This window comes from Pongo abelii, chromosome 18, assembly GCF_028885655.2.
Source record: "Pongo abelii isolate AG06213 chromosome 18, NHGRI_mPonAbe1-v2.0_pri, whole genome shotgun sequence".
NCBI classification, from domain to species: domain Eukaryota; kingdom Metazoa; phylum Chordata; class Mammalia; order Primates; family Hominidae; genus Pongo; species Pongo abelii.
In genome coordinates this window covers 10,769,159-10,790,392 of record NC_072003.2, presented here as the reverse complement: position 1 = coordinate 10,790,392, position 21,234 = coordinate 10,769,159, and the positions used below count along the sequence as shown (strand labels likewise).

Below are 21,234 nucleotides of genomic sequence, written 5' to 3'. Positions count from 1 at the left end.
TATTAAATATTTTCCATGTTTGTTTCAAATTTTTAGGACTTTCTGAATGAGTACTACTTTATCTCTGTTTTAGAGATAAAGAAACTGAGATTTAAAGAGTCAAAGTAACTTGCCTATGTTTGCCTCTTGAAAACCAAAATTCAAACCCATAGGCTATGACATCATAGAAAAACTCGCGTAATGTGCAAAGATTATTTTCTGTGTCAATCCAGGTGTCCCAAACTCTCTAAATATAAACACTGCAAAGGAATTATTTATTTGTTATTATTGTGACTGGAGTCCGTGTAACATTTTGCTCATCGAGATTTTGACCATAAGCCTAGAAGTTATTTGAGAAGATTGAAAAATCTCTCTTTGTTCCAATTCGGAAGCATTCAGCCAGTATTAAAAATATTACTGCAGCTCTGTGTGAATTGCGGGGTTTTTTTTTTTTTTCATGATAAATTTTGTGTCGTGAGGATTTCCTAAGTGGATTTCCAATAAGCATTTCCGTTCGGGTTTCTTTTGTGGTGTGCAGATGGTAATAAAATAAAGCTGCCATTCCCGTCCTTGCTTTTAACTTTCGTCACTACACATCATAAATAGTGTAGGAGTTCTTACCAGGGACTCCTGGGGTATATATAAATTGCTGTTATTTCTGTGGTTTACCACTTGGACCTGGAGTGATTTATCTTTGCACAACTAGGGGCTGCTGTCGAATTTATCACCTGAGTGGAAGCAGAAAGCCAATGGGCCCATGTTCATTGAGCAGCTAAATGTGAATTGCGTGGTAGGGGCAGAGGTCAGGTTAGGTCTGATTAACTCATAAATGAATGTGCCCACTGGATGCATCATGGGAAACCACAGCCGCTAATAAAGTATTACAAAATGCAAGCTTCATGAAGGTGGGGGCCTTTTCTGTCTTCTTCACCATTCAAGCCCTATCACCTGGCTCCATGTTTGGCACACCATAGATGCTCTATTAATATTTTTTCCAACATTTTATTATAAAAGATTTGAAACATAGCAAAGTTGAAAGAATTTTTCAGGGAAAGCTCATACACTCACCACCTACATTTTACCATTTAAATGTTATGATATTTGCTATGTTATATATATATATTATATATAATACAATTATATATAATATATATATATCCATCTATTAATCCACTACATTTTCCAAAGCATTTTAAAGTAAACTGCAAACATCAATACACTTCCCCCTAGGTATTTCAGCATGCATATCATTAACTTCTGTTCAATATTGTTTTGCACTGTTTTCTTTTGATGCAAATTTACTTACAGCTTAATATATAAATCTTAAGAGCACATTTACTGGACATTATGAATTGAGTTGCATCCCCACTAAAATTTCTATGCTGAAGTCTTAACCCCAGTACTGCAGAATGTGACTGTATTTGGATATAGGGTCTTTAAAAAGGTCATTAAGGTTAAATGAGTTTATTAGGGAGGATGTTAATCCAGTATGACTGGTGCCCTTAAAAGAAGAGGTGGTTAGGACAGACACGCACAGAGCGAGGAAACACAGGGAAAAGACCTCCCCCTACAAGCCAAGGAGAGAGGACTGGAACAGATCCTGCCCTCACAGCCCTAAGAAGGAACCAACCCTGTCCATAGCTTGATTGTTGACTTTTAGCCCCCAGAATTTTATGAAAACAAATTCATGTTGTTTAAGCCACCTAGTCTGTAGGATTTTGTTATGTCAGCCATAGGAAACTAATACATTGGGTTTTGACAAATGCATTCACCTGTGTGACTCAAACATCTGTCAATATACAAAACATTAGTACCCTCCGGAATGTTCTCTCATGCTGTTGCTCAAGCAATTTCCAACCAAGGCACTAATCTGAATTTTTATACTCTAGGTTTGTTTTGTCCATTCTTGAACTTCATAAAAATAGAATTATGCGCTATACACTCTTTTATGTAAGGCTTATTTTGCTGAATGTTTTTGAAATACATTCATGCTTTTCCATGAATCAACAGTTTATTCTTTTCATTGCTGAGTAGCATTCCATTGTACGGATGTACCACAGTTTACTTATACATTATTGTATGGATAGACATTGTGCTGGGAATAGGTTCTGATTTATGAGAATTATAGATAAAACTGCTGTGAATGAATATTCCTGTACAATTCTTTTCCTAAGCATATGTTTTTATTTCTTTTGAAGAAATATCTAGGAATGGAATGATTGGATCATATGGCAGGTGTGTGTTTCGTTTTATAAGAAATGGCCTGAAATGTTTCCAACGTGGTAGCGCCATTTTACAACCTTACCAATAATGCAGACGAGTTCTGCACATCCTTGCCAACATCTGGGGCTGTCACATTAAGTGTTTCATGAATGAATAAAGATGTGGATTGTTCCTGAGTCTTGAAGTGACTATTCCTGGAGCTCTGTTGGAAAGACCTCAAATGGAAAAACCAGATTTCTTTCTCTCAGAGAACAATACATGATGCAATGAGAAGGTTCTGGGCTTTGGAGATGGAATATCTGTGTCCAGTTCCCACCTCTGCCACTTAGTTAGCTGTGTGATCTGGGCAAGCCATTTAAGTTTCTTGAGCTTCCATTTTCTCATGTGTCCCAAGGACAAAGTGAGGAAATGCATTGAACAATGCTTACCATTGAGCCTGCATATAGCAAAGTTTAGAAACTGATGCTTCATGACATGGGTCAGTCACTGTTCTCTTTTTCATCTTTTCTCATGATCTTCTCGTTCCTTTATCACATTAAATTCTTTCCTGCATCCTTTTCCTCCGTCTTCATGCCACTGTAGAAAATCAGAATTTTTTCTTAGAACAGGGCATACCCCCTAGTCAAAGGTATGCTTTGAAGAGATCAGGAGAACCAACTCACAGAAAAAAAGACCCAAATTTTAATTGAGCTTCTCTTATTAGTATGGCACTGGGGACAAATAAATCTTAGTTTTCTTATCTGTAAATTGTAGAGAACAACACCTTGCCCCATGGGGTCGTGTGGTAAGTCAAATCAAGTAAGTGTCTAAAGTGTAAGTGTCCCAGCACAGTGCACAGAATAGAGGAAGTGGTCAGGAAACAAGAGTTCTTTTCCTCCACGAGGTCCGAGGTCAGAAAGCACATCGCATGCATGAGGTCTGCACCTCTCTGCCCATTCTGAACTCTGCTTCTGACTCATTTGGGACTGCCAGAATCCCTGTGATCTTTTGTCCCCTCTCTATAGATCTTGCTACTCAGGTCGCTGATGCTCTTTGAATGTTTAGGAACCAAGAGCCTTGGTGTGTGATCAGGCCCCAATCCCTGGGGAGAGTGTACGACATGTGCTGATGGAGAAATACACAAGGAGAAGAAAAAAAGACAGAAAGGAGGATTCACTTAGCATCTGTTTCCATCCTAAGCCTCAAACAAAAGATTTCAGAAGATACCTTCCTCCATGCCTCTTCCCTATCATCTTGTCATTAAAGCCTCAGGGAGATATTCAGGGCATCCATTCCCTCTCCAATTAAACATAAGGGGATGTCTCTTCATATTTAACAAATGATTCCTGTGAATAAAAATAAAAACCTTTCATTCAGTGATCATTCTATTGTATAATTATTATTATTAACCACTGGTTGACTCTTGCTAATTGAGCTCCTCTGAATGAAAGGTTAACATTTCTTAGTACAAAGCAGCCACTAACCACTTAGCAATTTGCAGAATATGTTCCCTATGCTTTGCCTAATTAAAGGAACATTGAGGAGAGGGGCTTGTGAGTTGTCAGGGATGATCTTGGGAAGATGGAAGTGGCCCAATATCACTCCCTAGCTCCTTAATACACCATGTTCATTCCAAATGAATTCTTAAACCTGTGCTTCTTGAAGTTGCTCAAGCCTTTACAATGATGAATGCTTGAAGTCTCCTAGACACATACATTTTCACGGGATAATTAGGAAATGGGGTAGATGAATCTCTTCCAAATTGTACTCTTGGGTAACCCAAATGGCTTAATTTAAATTGCTAAAGAATTTACATATGTGGCAGGGTAAAAGGCTTTGGAAGCCAATAAAACTACATTTTAATACCAGCTATGACTTTTTCTAGCTTGTGACCTCGAACATGTATCCTCTGGGAGTCTCAGTTTCCTCACCTGCAAAATGTAAATAATAAGACCAACTGAAGGAGCTGTTACGAAGACTAGAGATGATAAAGCACCAACATAGTACGTAATGGGTGCTCTAAATAAAAGTGCTAACTTATCACCATCATCATCATCATCATCATCATTCAGCAGAGAGTTTGTGACTTTTTACTTGCAAGCAGATTGAACCTGTGACACTATGTAAAAACATTCTCTTGGGACTTCTCTGTAAGAGTCAGCCAGATCCTATGTTTAATGCAAGAAGGGTAGAGGTAGTATCCTCTAAATCTCTGTGCAAGGCTGAATCTTTTGTCCTTCTGCTTCCCCAAGGACTGAAAAGCAGGCACAATGACTAAACACAAATTTATGCATTATTTATGTATGGGAAAGATGATTCTATTGTAACCTGTGGTATGCTGAGACATAAATAAGCCTTGTTAAATCAGATTATGCAAGGGGTGGGGGGTGACTCTTTACCTGATTTTGCTCCCTCTGGCTATCAGAATTATGACTGTAATAGTCAGAGGGGTTGACCTGGAACTGACATCTAGTTTAACAATACCTGTAGGAATTCTGAATCTATGGGCTTTTTAAAAAACTAGTAATAGCTTTGAAGAGAATGCCTGGGCATTTATGCTGCCTTCTAAGGAGGTTCTGGTTCCTGCGACTGCTATGCATTTCAAGTCACAGTGATGGGCAATGAAGTCTCCCATCCTTCTGGCTCAAGGAGGAGTTGGTCAAGTTCAAGGACACTGATTTGCTCATGTTGCCCAAGAGGAGAGGATTGAAAGAAATAATGCTCATAACACATGCAAGTACTGTTCTGTCTTCTCTCAACCCACTCACATGCCAGGGTGGTTTTAACCAAAGACCAAAACCTCGGGTACCTACACCGGCCAAGCAGGTTACCTGGATGAATGACGGCACTATCTGAAAAGAGCAGCTACTTCTCAGTGCCAGCTGACTGTTGCCAGTTAGAGGTGTGCAGTCTTCCCAGATAGTCTTATTTTACAGGATGAGTTAGAAGATGAGATTTCTGTAAAATCTTCAATTTTTCAACTATTGGCAAATAATTTTTTTTTTTGAGACTGGGTCTCACTCTGTCTGTTGGGCTGGAGTGCAGTGGCGAGATCACAGCTCACTGCAGCCTCAACCTCCCCAGCTAGAGCAATCCTCCTACCTCAGCCTCCCAAATAACTGGGACCACAGATGTGCACCACTATGCTCGGCTAATAAATATTTGTTTGTTTATTTATTTATTTATTTTATTTATTTATTTATTATAGAGACAGGGTCTTGCTATGTTGCCCAGGATGTCCTTGAACTCCTAGGCTCAAGTGACCCTCCCACCTTGGCCTCCCAAAGTGATAGGATTACAGGCATGAGCCACTGCACCGGGCCAACTTTTTAAAAACACTGTAGAGGTCAACAAACACATTTAAGGGCCAAAATCAGCCTTTAGACAGCCAGTTAAGAGCTTAGTCACTGGAGTTAGTCAGAACTGGGATCAAGTCTTGGCTCTGCACCTTAGTGTCTGGGTGACCTTGGGTAGGGTTCAGTCTCCTCACCTGCAAAATGAAGTTAATGATGGCACCTACTTCATTTGGCATTCACATTAATTGGGATTACACTCACAAAGCCCTAAGCATAATGCCTGGCACATAAAATTGAATTAACACCTGTTTAAGAAGTCATTGGTGCATCAAAATGTAGGGACAGAATTGAAGAATATCAGGCATAGTTAACCTTTCCAGCCCTTACACAATGATTAATTAAGGACTGTCCCATTTTATTTCTTAGTAATTTTGTCCATATATCTCCAAGTTGGCAGGAATTCCAAGCCAGGCTTTTCCCCAAGAGCTACACATGAAAAATGATCTCTTTCCACCTCAAATGCAACTGAGTCCATACCAATAAATGTGCTTTATATCTTTCCCTCCCTTTTGAGATAACAGGAAGAAATGGGTTAGTAGTAATGGGATAGTTTGAAAAAACCCCCCAGTGAATCCTGGATTTCCTCAGAGAAACTTCTCTATGTTTTCACTCATCTTTGTCACCATCTTCACTGACTTCTCTCAGGAAGCAGAAATAGAAAGTACATGAGCTAGACAGCTAGAAAGTAGAGGCAGTTCCCCTAGGCTTTGTCCTATTTTCTCTACAAACACAGGTCAGGACAGCAGAGGAGAGGCTGCTCCTGGGTCAGGAAAGGTAAGAAATATCTCTAGGTCAGAGCTCAGCACTCAACCTCAGCACTGTTGACATGGGGCCAGAGAACTCGTTATTGTGGGGGCTGTCCTGTGTGTTGTAAGATGTTCAGGAGCATTTTTTTACTTCCACTCACTAAATACCAGTAGTGCATACACTGCCCCTGCCCCCGCTACACACCAGTTCTGGCCATCAAAAGTATCTCCAGATATTGACAAATGTCCTGTGGAGACAAACGTGCCCCATTGAGGACCCCTACTCTAAATCCATCCCTTCCCTGCTACTCCTTGGGGATATACCTGATTCTGGAACCCTCCCTGTAATAAAATTAAGAGAAAACAACCAGAAGTATAAGAGCATTCTGTAAAGAAAACTTTAGGAAAAAAAATACAGAGAGTGGGTTTTGGGATCAGCTGACAAGGATTCAAATTCTGGTTCACCCTCAGATGAATTGCTTGAAGCAAAATACCTCACTTCTCTGAGTTTCAAATGTTTCCTCTATAAAATGAGGATTATGAAACCCTCCTCCCAGGGATATTTTTCATATTAACTGTGATAATGTCAGGAATCTAAATATCACAGCAGTATACAGTTCTGCTAAATAAACAGAAATAATTATTATTTTATGAGAAAGATAAAAATTCACCCTGTTTTTTTTTTTTTTTTTGAGACAAGGTCTTGCCCTGTTGCCCAGGCAAGAGTGCAATGGTGTGATCACAGCTCACTGCAGCCTCAACCTCCTATGTTCAACTGATCCTCCTACCTCAGCCTCCCAAGTAGCTGGGACAACAGGCACATGCCACTATGCCCAGTTAATTTCTTTTTGGTAGAGATAGGGTCTTGCTATATTGCCCAAGCTGGTCTCAAACTCCTGGGCTCAAGTGATTCTCCTGCCTCAGCCTCACAAAGTGTGTATTCTAATCCTAAAAAAAAAAAAAAAAAAAAGTTACTGGATCATGTTCAGTATTTTATGTATTTTAGAAATTTAGTGCTCGCTTCGGCAGCACATATACTAAAATTGGAACGATACAGAGAAGATTAGCATGGCCCCTGCGCAAGGATGACACGCAAATTCGTGAAGCGTTCCATATTTTTTCCTCAACACATACACCCTCCCAAGACTAAACCAGGAAGAAGTTGAATCTCTGAATAGACCAATAACAGGAGCTGAAATTGTGGCAATAATCAATAGCTTACCAACCAAAAAAAGTCCAGGACCAGATGGATTCACAGCCGAATTCTACCAGAGGTACAAGGAGGAGCTGGTACCATTCCTTCTGAAACTATTCCAATCAATAGAAAAAGAGGGAATCCTCCCTAACTCATTTTATGAGGCCAGCATCATCCTGATACCAAAGCCTGGCAGAGACACAACAAAAAAAGAGAATTTTAGACCAATATCCTTGATGAACATTGATGCAAAAATCCTCAATAAAATACTGGCAAACAGAATCCAGCAGCACATCAAAAAGCTTATCCACCATGATCAAGTGGGCTTCATCCCTGGGATGCAAGGCTGGTTCAATATACGCAAATCAATAAATGTAATCCAGCATATAAACAGAACCAAAGACAAAAACCACATGATTATCTCAATAGATGCAGAAAAGGCCTTTGACAAAATTCAACAACCCTTCATGCTAAAAACTCTCAATAAATTAGGAATTGATGGGACGTATCTCAAAATAATAAGAGCTATTTATGACAAACCCACAGCCAATATCATACTGAATGGGCAAAAACTGGAAGCATTCCCTTTGAAAACTGGCACAAGACAGGGATGCCCTCTCTCACCACTTCTATTCAACATAGTGTTGGAAGTTCTGGCCAGGGCAATTAGGCAGGAGAAGGAAATCAAGGGTATTCAATTAGGAAAAGAGGAAGTCAAATTGTCCCTGTTTGCAGATGACATGATAGTATATCTAGAAAACCCCATTGTCTCAGCCCAAAATCTCCTTAAGCTGATAAGCAACTTCAGCAAAGTCTCAGGATACAAAATCAATGTGCAAAAATCACTAGCATTCTTATACATCAATAACAGACAAACAGAGAGCCAAATCATGAGTGAACTCCCATTCACAACTGCTTCAAAGAGAATCAAATACCTAGGAATCCAACTTACAAGGGATGTGAAAGACCTCTTCAAGGAGAACTACAAACCACTGCTCAGGGAAATAAAAGAGGATACAAACAAATGGAAGAACATTCCATGCTCATGGGTAGGAAGAATCAATATCATGAAAATGGCCATCCTTCCCAAGGTAATTTACAGATTCAATGCCATCCCCATCAAGCTACCAATGACTTTCTTCACAGAATTGGAAAAAACTACTTTAAAGTTCATATGGAACCAAAAAAGAGCCCGCATCGCCAAGTCAATCCTAAGCCAAAAGAACAAAGCTGGAGGCATCACACTACCTGACTTCAAACTATACTACAAGGCTACAGTAACCAAAACAGCATGGTACTGGTACCAAAACAGAGATATAGATCAATGGAACAGAACAGAGCCGTCAGAAATAATGCCACATATCTACAAGTATCTGATCTTTGACAAACCTGACAAAAACAAGAAATGGGGAAAGGATTCCCTATTTAATAAATGGTGCTGGGAAAACTGGCTAGCCATATGTAGAAAGCTGAAACTGGATCCCTTCCTTACACCTTATACAAAAATCAATTCAAGATGGATTAAAGACTTAAATGTTAGACCTAAAACCATAAAAACCCTAGAAGAAAACCTAGGCATTACCATTCAGGACATAGGCATGGGCAAGGACTTCATGTCTAAAACACCAAAAGCAATGGCAACAAAAGCCAAAATTGACAAATGGGATCTAATTAAACTAAAGAGCTTCTGCACAGCAAAAGAAACTACCATCAGAGTGAACAGGCAACCTACAAAATGGGAGAACATTTTCGCAACCTACTCATCTGACAAAGGGCTAATATCCAGAATCTACAATGAACTCCAACAAATTTACAAGAAAAAAACAAACAACCCCATCAAAAAGTGGGCGAAGGACATGAACAGACACTTCTCAAAAGAAGACATTTATGCAGCCAAAAAACACATGAAAAAATGCTCACCATCACTGGCCATCAGAGAAATGCAAATCAAAACCACAATGAGATACCATCTCACACCAGTTAGAATGGCAATCATTCAAAAGTCAGGAAACAACAGGTGCTGGAGAGGATGTGGAGAAATAGGAACACTTTTACACTGTTGGTGGGACTGTAAACTAGTTCAACCCTTGTGGAAGTCAGTGTGGCGATTCCTCAGGGATCTAGAACTAGAAATTCCATTCGACCCAGCCATCCCATTACTGGGTATATACCCAAAGGACTATAAATCATGCTGCTATAAAGACACATGCACACGTATGTTTATTGCGGCATTATTCACAATAGCAAAGACTTGGAACCAACCCAAATGTCCAACAATGATAGACTGGATTAAGAAAATGTGGCACATATACACCATGGAATACTATGCAGCCATAAAAAATGATGAGTTCACGTCCTCTGTAGGGACATGGATGAAATTGGAAATCATCATTCTCAGTAAACTATCGCAAGAACAAAAAACCAAACACCGCATATTCTCACTCATAGGTGGGAATTAAACAATGAGAACACATGGACACAGGAAGGGGAACATAACACTCTGGGCACTGTTGTGGGGTGGGGGGAGGGGGGAGGGATAGCACTGGGAGATATACCTAATGCTAGATGACGAGTTGGTGGGTGCAGCGCACCAGCATGGCACATGTATACATATGTAACTAACCTGCACATTGCGCACATGTACCATAAAACCTAAAGTATAATAATAATAATAATAAAATAAAAATAAAAAAAAAAAAAGAAATTTAGACAAGGTCCCACCAATTCAATAAATGGCCTATTCACTGTTAATTCTGAGGGGCCGATGCCCAAATGAGACAATTTCCCTCTAGTTGTCTTGCTCCTTCCTTCTTTCTCAATGTCTCTGGTTAAGAAATCATCCATGATCTTTTAAGCACAGAAATGCACAAAATATTTGAGTCCTTCTATCTTCTTTGTCTTATACACTGTAATAGGTTCAAAGTAAAAAGTTCCAAAATCACCATTCTCACCTCATCTCCCCTTAGGTCTGCTCCACTCACTCAGTAAATATTTCTGAGAACCTACTAAGTGCCAGGCATTTGAGTTAGATGGATGAAAAGATATTACTGTTTTCTCCTTATAAACTCAGAAAGCAATGGGGAAAATAGATAAGTAGGTGGTCAATTGTAATATATCGTGGTCATTTTTTAAAGCTTCACTTTCTAATGTTTTTTGTTTCTTGTTTGAAAAACAGTGAAGTCAGTACAGGATTGCAAATTTATGCTAATAAGGAAATTAAGGAAAAGAAAAATAAATGTAAGCAAAATAAGAGGAAGTCAAAAAATTAGTGTTCACAACATACACGTTTAACAGCTTACTTGTTGCCTGTAAATTGAGCACTGAGCTTCCTAGTTGCCAATGTGAAAAGAGAAAGAAGTTACAGGACAACTTGGTGTGGTCAGTAGGGAAGGAAGAGGAGAGTCGGGGAAGACATCCTATACAAGGTCATGTCTGAGATGAATTTCAAAGTACAAGCAGGAGCTATGCACATCAATAAGGCAGGGGTGGGTAATATAGGTGAACTTTATAGCACACTCAAAGGCCTAGAGACAAGGTAGAGCATAGCAGGCCCCAAGCTTGTGAGCAAAGCTTGGGGTTCTGTTTGGTTTTTACCATTTCTCTTTGCTAGACAGGATCAGGTTAGAACCAAATTGCATAATAAATCCTGCCAGAAATCTTCCCTTGCTGTTTCCACAGGAAATCATTTAAAAAGGTGAAATTCAGCCACAGCTACATCAGTTGCAAGAGGAAAGACATTCAGAAATTTTGCCTTTTCTTTTTGTTCTTGGTTTGGCAGAGAGAGAATACACGAAAATCGATTCAGAGGTAAATGCTCTGCTAATAGAAAAGCATTAACGATAAAAGTAGGTCACTGGCAGGGCCTTTCTACTCTCCCCTGTGCTACCTGGATTACAGATATCCTTCATTACTGATACCAGCAGCTGCCTGGGGTCTGCATTGCCCATTTGCTACCCTGGATGTCCTCTGATCATGCCCCTAAAACCCCCTGAACAAATGCCCAGTGCTGACCATGTGGAAGAGATACTCTTCACCTGACTTCTCATGTTCTATGCATTTTACCCCAACCAACCAAGCAACCAGCCAACCAGCCAATCAATCCAAGGTACTCACTGAGCATCCACTTTGTGCTGGGCATTGAGCTGGAGCCAGGTCATGGAGAACCTTGTAAGACTCATGTTGTGGGTCAGACTCCCAGGGGAAAAGATTCTGAGCAGAGATTCACATGCAGGGATTTTGTTGGGGAGTGGTTTTGAGAACAACAGATATAAGGATGGGAAGGAAGCAAGCTGGACAAAGGGAGGAAGTAGGAAAAACTGCAGTGAAAATAGAAGCTGCAGGTGATCTTATGTGGGGGCAATGGAGCTGGGGTGGCCCCTCAAAGATGTTCCAAATTGAAGCAAGGGAGGCAGGCTTGTGTGCCTCAACCCTGACCCATTGTTGCATAGAATGAAGAGACATGACCTTGGATGGGGCAACACTCTTTCTAGGGAGGCACTCAGCTATGAGTTATCAGCAGTCAATGGACCAACAGGTATATATGCCTGCTGCATAGTAACAGACCAATGCACTGAGACAGCAGGGTTTGCAGCAGAGGAAGAGTTTAATGATCACAGGATGCCAAGCAAGGAGATGGGAGGAGACTCTCAAATCCATCTCCCCAAGGAATTCTGGGCTGGAGGTTTTAAGGGGATTGTGGAGGCTGAGGGGCTGGAAATTTGGGGTCATTGATTGGTTGGGGCAAATAGAAGGAAATCATCAGGACATGGCAACTGCATTTCTTGGTGAATCAGCTTCTCATGGGGTCCTCCAGACCAGCTGACAACAGTACTTTCACTGGTATGTAGGACCTGAAAGAATATCTCAAAGGGAAAACATAACATTTTATAATGTTCAAGTTATTACCTGTAGAGTAGTTAAGGAGAACTATAATCTTCTAACAGGGTCTACATGATTCCAGGACAATAAGCACCAAACTATGAGGAAGCAGGTCAGAGGGCAAACTGACCTCATGATTAAAGCTGAGTGTGCTGCAAACTTCATCTACTATGTTTCTCCCTTTCCTTTCTTCCCTGATTAATTTTATAAAGTTCACAGGGACGGCTTCATCTACACTTCCAGCCACTAGGGAAATAAATGCCTTAGTCTTGTAGGAAGGTCAGGGCAGCACACCACAACATCCACTGTGCCAAAGGAAGGAATTGAGATTTTATTCTCAGAATAAGGGGAAGTTACTGCAGTGGTTTAGGTAGGGGAGTTGCATGGTCTGACCATCACTGTGAAAGCATCACTCCCGCTGGGTGATGAAGTGGGGGTAAGCAAACATGGCAGCAGGGAGACCAATTAGGAGGCTACTGGAGACATCTCAACCAGAAGGATGGGGATGCAGTGGAAACAGACGAAGTGGATAGTATAAAACAGCAGGACACGATGAATAACTGGCTGGGAGGGTGAGGAAGACTCTGGCTTGAGCACCTAATGGATCATGAGATAGCAGACGCCAAATGAAGTTTGGGTTTCAGGAGAAGGCTGCGCACTCAACCTGAGGCAGAGTGAGTCTGAGTTCCCTGGGAGATATCCCAGAGGAGATATGGCATCATTTGAGTGTGGCACTCAGAAGAAAAATTGACGCTGGAGGTACAAAAGGAGGAAAATCTCCAGCTCAAAAATAATACCTGAGGCTATGGAGTCTTCCTAGTCAGAATGCATAGCTCGAAAACGAAAGAGGGCCTATGAAAGAGCCCTGGAGAAACACAGTCTTTTGTGTTTTTTGAGACAAGGTCTTGCTATGTCACCCAGGCTGGAGTACAGTGGTACAATTATGGCTTACTGCAGCCTTGACCTCCCAGGCTCAAGCAATCCTCCCACCTTAGCCTCCTGAGTAGCTGGCACCACAGGTGCGTGCCACCACACCTGGCTAATTTTTGTGATTTTTAGTAGAGATGAGGCCTCTCTATGTTGCCTAGGCTGGTCTCGAACTCCTGTTCTCAAGCAATCCTCCCACCTCCGCCTCTCAAAGTGCTAAGATTACAGGCAAGAGTCACCACACCTGGCCAAGAAACAGTTTTTAAGTAAAGAGCAGAAGAGTGGAAGCCAGGAAAACAGGCTGAGAAACACAAGCCTGTCAGTCAAACACCAGCAGAATGTGCTGATAATGGCGCTAACTTTCACGGAATGCTCTTTGTGCTGGTCACTATGCAATGAGACTTGCAAAGATTATTTTTATATTCTTTGAAGTGGGTATAACTCCTGTCTTCTCCTTACAGTTGGAGAAACTGAGGCTTACACTGCTCGAGTAATTTGCTCAGGATTGTACACTCAGTAGGAGGGGTGCAAGGTGTTGCTCTCACTTTCTGACTCCATATCAAATGGCCTCAACCACTCTGATTTACTGCTATAGAGAAGTCAAGATGATGGGGAGTTTTTCAGGAAGGAAAGAATGGTCAAATCTGGAAAATTCTGCAAAGAGGAAGGACTACCATTTAATCCAGCAATCCCACTACTGGGTATCTACCCAAAAGAAAATAAGTCATATGAAAAAAGACCCTTGCACACGCATGTTTATAGCAGCACAATTTGCAATTGCAAAAATATGGAACCAACCTAAATGCACATCAACCAATGAATGGATTAAAAAAAAATGTGGTATATATACACTATGGAATACTACTCAACCATAAAAATAAACAAAATAATGGCACTTGCAGTAACTTGGATGAAGTTGGAGATTGTTATTCTAAGTGAAGCAATTCAGGAATGGAAAATCAAGTATCATATGTTCTCATAAGTGAGAGCTAAACTATGAGGATGCAAAGGCATAAGAATGATACGATGGACTTTGGGGACTCGGGGAAGGCAGGGAGTCAGGTGGAGAATAAAAGACTACACACTGGATATCGTGTACAGTGCTTGGCTGAGAGGTGAACCAAAATCTCAGAAATCACCACTAAAGAACTTTTCCATATAATCAAAAACCACCTGTTCCCCAAAAACTACTGAAATAATTTTTTTTTTTAAAAAGAAGGAGAATGACAGTACCCATGCTCTTTTCAACAAGGAAGGCATTAGTGGCTTGGTGGGAGTGCTTCTACTGAAATGATGGACATGAAAGCCAGACTGTGCTGGACCAAGATGGAATGATTAATTTCTCTGAGTGCATTGGGCATAAAGTTATGATGTGGAATTATCCACCTTACTAGGTTTTACAGTCAACCTACAACTTTAAAAAAAAAAATTATCTCTGTGTGACTATTTTGTTGACCATAGGGGTCCATATAAACCCTATTGGTTCACTTAAGAATGCTGGGTGTCTACAGAGAGAACATGGATAGGCAAAATAGTTTAGGAGAGAATAAGTAATTTTAACAGAAGAAGGCAAAGTAATAGCTACATTTAATGCCATTGTTCTTAGGATATGGTCAAGGACTGGTCCACTCTCCAAAGGATTTTATGATAACACTCAGGCTTCTTTTGTATTGATTTGACTGAGATATTGCTGTCTTTTTTCTTGAGTTTAGAGAAAATTCTTATTATGATAATAGTAATAATCACATTTATTGACTCAAGACATAATTCTAGTATTCCAATTATATGCTAAGCACTGGAGATCCCAGATAAATCAAAGATCCTGTCCTGGGTGAACTCACTCTTGTTGGAGAGGAAGGAATATAAGCAAATATATGTGTTATTAAGTGATAAGGAATAATGAAGGTGGTGTGTGGTTTTAGTGGAGAGCTCAAGGAAGAAAGTGAAACCAACATGATGGAGGGGGGAACGCTATATAGAGGAAGATTATTCAAGGAATGCACTTAAGCTGGCTCTTAAACAATGGAGAGAATGTGACACTCAGATGGAATGTGGGGAACATAATGCATTTGGGAGTCTCAGTAGTTCCACATGGTTGGAACCCAGAATTTTGTAAAGAAGCAGCAGGAGAAGAAAAACAGAGAGGCACCTCCCCACAGGATACAACACTGCACAGCTTGCTAAGGTGCTTCACCTCCATTATGTAAATGGTTCTGCAAGGTACGGAGAAAGGAAAGTTACATAGACTGAATTACCTAATATACTCCTGGCATTTGAGCTTTGAGGTTTTAAGTTATCCTATGTAAATCCAGTCACATGCCTGAGATGTGTGTACTAGTTACCATCTCTGCTTAAAGATTAGGGAAATTGGCCGGGCTCGGTGGCTCACTCCTGTAATCCCAGCACTTTGGGAGGCCAAGGTGGGTGGATCATGAGGTCAGAAGATCGAGACCATCCTGGCTAACATGATGAAACCCCGTCTCTACTAAAAATACAAAAAATTAGTCGGGCATGGTGGTGGGCACCTGTAATCCCAGCTACTCGGGAGACTGAGGCAGGAGAATGGCGTGAACCCGGGAGGCAGAGCTCGCAGTGAGCCGAGATTGCACCACTGCACTCCAGCCTGGGCGACAGAGCAAGACTCCATCTCAAAAAAAAAAAAAAAGATTAGGGAAATTGAGACCCAGAGAAGATGACTTGTCCAAGGTCTGAACATGGAGATTTCAACTCACGTCTATCTGACTCTCAAGTCTGTTCTTTTTATTACATGATCCTACCTTTTTGCTATACCTAAACATTCTTAAATACAGGAGGGGAGGCAGAATATTATATTCCTAAAGAGCACAGTGAATCATTCATGGAGCCATAGCTGGCCCCTCCTTGGCACAGCATGATTTCAAAGCTTTTCTCTCCAGGCAGGCTGGTCTAGGAAAAAAAGTTACTTCCACATTGACCTTTAATACAAATGAATGTGAATGATCGGGGAAGGGGAGGAAGCTAGATTTAAATTACTTCTTGAATATTGATTCTGAAAGCAGGAGCTTGTGATGTGGACTTTTAATGATATGAACATATGAAGAATGCCAAGATCTTTTTATTTTATTAGATTAATTTTTTTAATATTTCCAAACAGATTTGCAACATACAGTTTGCAGGCATAGGAAGAGAAAGGTTGGGCAGGGGTGTGAGACCCATTAAAACCATAAAACATTCCTGAAGTTATACCCAAGTTAGGGAGGAAGATTTGTTCTTTCATTCATTCATTCATTCATTCATTCATTCTCCAACGTTAGTTCATTGTGAGTCCCTATAATTTGTGAGGCCTCCTATGCACCAGGCACCACTCAAAGCACTAAGGATCCCTCAGTGGACAGAATAGACAAAAGCCCTGCCCTGCAGAAGTCACATTCCAGTAGGAAACACCATGGAACTTCTGAAATGCTATGCCGTAAATATAAATGGTGTACATGATTTTTAAGGAGGACTCAAGAGACCAGAATTCTTTCTCCAGTCCTGTTAACTAGCTTCTCTCTCAGTAAGACTACCTAACATTTCTATTTCTTCATTTCCTCATCTGTAAAGTGGGAACAATGCAACTTACACTTCCTGTTGCATGGAGTGGTCATGTGACTCAATCTGCTCAAAAAAACACACAGACTGCTATATTCCAAAGAACACCAAACAGGTAATAATTCCGAGCATTTACTACTCCTACCCCTGCTGCTGCTGCAGCTACTGACATTATTACTGCCATTGCTACTGCTACTTCCACTGTTACTTCTGCTGCTGCTGATGCTGTTACTGCTACCACTACTGCTGTTGCTGTTACGACTACCGCTATGTCTACAACTACTATTGCTGCTGTAACTCCTACTACAACTGTTTCTTCTTGCTCCTCTTCTACTACTACTGCTATTCTAATACCACTACTAATGCCATTATTAGTATTATTTCTACTATTACTATGACAATCACTGCTATTGCTATTTTTAGCACACTTTACTCTTGGCTTCCATGACACTCATTTTTTGGTTTTCTCTTACTTCTCTGGGTGCTCCCTCTCAGTGTCCCTCAGTCCATCTTTCCTCCACCCCTAACCCTGGTATCCTTCCCTAGCACTCTGTGCTTTCCTTCAGATGATGTCAACAATTCTCTCTAAAATGCTATATTTTGATCAGTTCTCATTGGCATTTTCAGTCAAGATATTTTGAACATGACTTCTCCATGTTTTAGAAAAAACTCCTCTCCTGGAATCTACATTTGGGTGTCTCTCAGAAGCCTCAAACTCAATCTGACAAAAGCTGGACTCTTGCCCTCCCCTTCCAAATCTGCCCCCTCCCTTCATGTATCTTCTGTCTTAGGAAATGACACCATGACTTCCATCATCATCTCACAATAAACCTGGCAATTATGTCCGACACTCCCTTTCTCTTGTTCCTGAACACTCTCTCACTCACAAATTCCTATGGATTTTACCTTATAAATGTTTCTTGATACTCTCAAAGCCCTGACTTCACCACTACATAATCTAGGCATATAACAAAACTATACTGGTACCCCATAAATTTATACAAATTTTGAAATATATTTCTTGAGCATGTCTACTTCTGTGCATCACCCCCTCAGCTCATGAGATTGTCTCCCATGTCACCAGGACCATTATTGTTGTTTCCTAACTTCCACTATTGCCCCCTTTAGTTAATTCTCCATTTTTAAAAGATCTTTCATGCTTTTTTTCTGGTTTTTTTTTTTTTTTTTGAGACAGGGTATTATTCTGTCACCCAGGCTGGAGTGCAGTGGGGTAATCATGGCTCACTGCAGCCTCGGCCTCCTGGGCTCAAGTGATCCTTCCAAGTCAGCCTCCCAAGTAGCTGGAAAGAGGTGTGCACCACCATGCCAAGCTTTTTTTTTTTTTTTAATATTTTTGTAGAGATGGGAGTCTCACTATGTTGCCCAGGCTTGGTATTCAACTCCTGGCTTCAAGCAGTCCTCCCACTTCAGCACTCCAAAGTGTTGGGATTACAGGCATGAACCACCGCACCTACCCATTTCATACCTTTTCTTTGCTTGTAAAATCAACTTCAAAATCTAAAACATGCCCCTCAGGGGCAGGCTGATTGTCTCCTTCTCCCCCTCCAGCTTCACCCTAGGATCTTTGTCTTCCCTCTTGCTTCAGCCACGCATATCTGTCTCCTCTGTGAGCCAGATTCTTTCCATCGCAAGGTCTTTCCACATGCTCTTTCCTCTGCCTGGAATGTTCCTTTAGCCCCATCTCCCCAACCCACCCACAGGGCTCATACTCGTCTTTCAAACTTCATCTTCACTGTCATTTCCTTCAACCTCCTGCCTAGACTCGCTTCCCTTAGTCAATCTCAGAGCACCGATGGATTTTGCCTTGTAATTACCTGTATGAGTGAAATCATGTTCAAAGACTGTCTCTCCTGATAGAACTTGAAGGTCGGGACATGCTTGTAATCCCAGTGCCAAGAACGGAGCCTGGCACAAAGCAGGTATTCAATGAATGTGTATTGAGTGAACAAACAAGTAAATCATCACCATTGTTGTTATAAAGTCACTGCCCTCTGGAGATTTCAGTTTCCTCTTATGAGCATCCCATTCTGTGAGATTTTGTTTCGTTTATGAAATGTTCTGCTCTACTCCCTTGAACCTAGCAAGTTTCAATTTGGCTTTCCTTCCATTCTTCCCAGACTCACGTGGGACAGACCTTAACGCATGCATTTGGCTCTAATAAACTCAGTTCCAAGGTAATTGAACTTCCTGCTATTTTGGGGTGGCACTGTTATGAAAGGGGGAAAAATCACTGTCCTCTAACAATTATTATCACTGTTATTGCCATTTGAGCTAGAAGCTACCTAAGCAGCTTCTGAAAACATTTCAGATAAAGAACCTAGAGTGTGCCTGAGTCTGTTTTTTATTTTTAAATTTTTCTCTGGAGCTTCCTGGACCCAATCACCCAAAGATGGTAGAAGGGCCCTGGTGAAACGTGCCAGCCCTGAGGTGCCTCATAACTGACAGATCTTTGCAGCTATGGGCCAGCTGCCATCTGCCAAGTGGCCTCCAAGGGCTCCTGCCCAGAAAAGAGAGGCTCGAGGGAGCAGGAATTGAAAATAACTGAGTTTACACAACACACTTACACACACAGTCTTATCAATACCCTTGGCTTAATTCAGACGTTGAGCTGTAAATATCAAATTCTCAAACGTATTTCAAAAATAATTGCATTGGAGCAAGCCTGTTGGGTCCATGCCCCTCAAAGATAAAATAAACCTCACCCCATCATGTGCCCTCACCCATAAACAGATGACAGGGAACTCAATAGGAACTCAGTCTATATTTATACTGAAGCTCTGTTCTTCCTAATGAGACTCTCCATCACTCCAATAGGATTTTTCTTTCCTTTAAAAGTGACTCTTGGCTGAGCATGGTGACTCATGCCTGTAATCTCACACTACTTTGGGAGGCCAAAGGGGGCAAATCACCAGAGGTCAGGAGTTCGAGACCAGCCTGGCCAACATGATGAAACCCCTTCTCTACTAAAAATACAAAAATTAGCTGGGTGTGGAGGTGCACACCTGTAATCCCAGCTACTATACTCTGGTAGCTGAGGCAGCAGAATCGCTTGAACTCGGGAGGCAGAGTTTTAGTGAGCCGACATTGCGCCACTGCACTCCAGCCTGTGCAACAGAGCAAGATTCTGCTTCAAAATAAATAAATAAATAAGTAAATAAATAAATAAATAAATAAATAAATGAAAATAAAAGTGACTCTTGGTCCTGGAATGTCTGGGAAATAGCAGGAAGATGGGCAGAACTTCCTCTAACCAGCCTTCCCTTTTGTGCACTCAGAACCATGATCCTGCTCCCAGCTCCCCTGGACCCCTGCTGAGGTGCCTGCTGCAAATGGATCATGCTCTGTATTTTACAGACGTTGTCTTGGTTGCTGCCATCATAACGCCTCAGGGCCCAGGTCTCACAGTACCCTCCGACAGAGCTATCTAAACCCCCAAAAGCCCCAGCTGTTTCCATAATTCCACCTCCCAACTTTGAGTCTCAACGATGCTTGCCTCCTCCTCTCAGCATCCCACATCCGACCCCAAGTTACTCAGGATTTATAGGACTCTCAGGAAAGCAGTGAATCTCTCCCCCTTTCTCTACCTATTACTCAATCACAGGTTCTAGAACCAGTTACCAATCAAAGGAAGATACCAAATATCTCCAGCCTTTGTCTTGGGTGAGTAGGACTCAGCCAGGTTCTTCAGACAGTATTGAGAACACAGACCAGTCAAGCTTGCATATTTTCTAAAGATTTACTGGACTCTCTGTACTTTCACAGAAGCAGACAATGGCCCTTCACCAGTAAGACCAAGAGAATAAGAAAAAATAACACAAGTTGTGTATTGAATGTTTACCAGTTTTCTAATCACTTCACAGGCCTTACCTTTCATTGAAATTTACAAGAGCCTGACGCATTATGTGGTTGTTGTCCTCCTCATTGTTGCTGTTATTATTTTGCAAGGAGAAAGACTGAGGCTCAGAGTGCTTAATTAATTTGCCCTTCCATTATCAGGCAAATGACAATGCTTTTTGAAACACGTATCTGTGTTGATTCCAAAACCTGAGCTTTTAAAAGTATAAAAAATAACAAAAGCTGACATTTAATGATCTCATTACCGAATGCCAGGCGCTAAGCTAAGCATTTAACATGCCTTCTCTTCTTTCCTGTAATGATCCCACAAGGTAGGCATCAATATGCCCATTTTAGAGAAGAGGTCACTGAGGTCCAGAACAGCTAACTATCTGGTCCAAGGACTTATGGCTGATGAGTAGAGAAGCAGGGATTCCAGCCCAGGTCTTCTGACCTCGGAGTCTACTTACCCACAGCACTATGGGAACCTCTACAAAAGTTTCATGGAGGACCTCTGGCCCACAGA

General features: G+C 41.2%; 1 long non-coding RNA gene and 1 other non-coding gene across 2 annotated transcripts; both read left to right on the top strand.

The window, feature by feature from the left end:
• The first annotated feature begins 7,296 nt into the window (after nucleotides 1-7,296).
• LOC129050982 (U6 spliceosomal RNA) lies at nucleotides 7,297-7,403 on the top strand. Its single transcript, XR_008514910.1, has one exon. It is a non-coding gene; the product is annotated as a U6 spliceosomal RNA (small nuclear RNA).
• Nucleotides 7,404-11,191: 3,788 nt separating this feature from the next.
• LOC112129357 (uncharacterized) lies at nucleotides 11,192-20,692 on the top strand. Its single transcript, XR_002911751.2, has 5 exons — nucleotides 11,192-11,285; nucleotides 16,866-16,968; nucleotides 18,660-18,793; nucleotides 20,476-20,534; nucleotides 20,637-20,692. It is a non-coding gene; the product is annotated as an uncharacterized LOC112129357 (long non-coding RNA).
• Nucleotides 20,693-21,234: the final 542 nt, after the last annotated feature.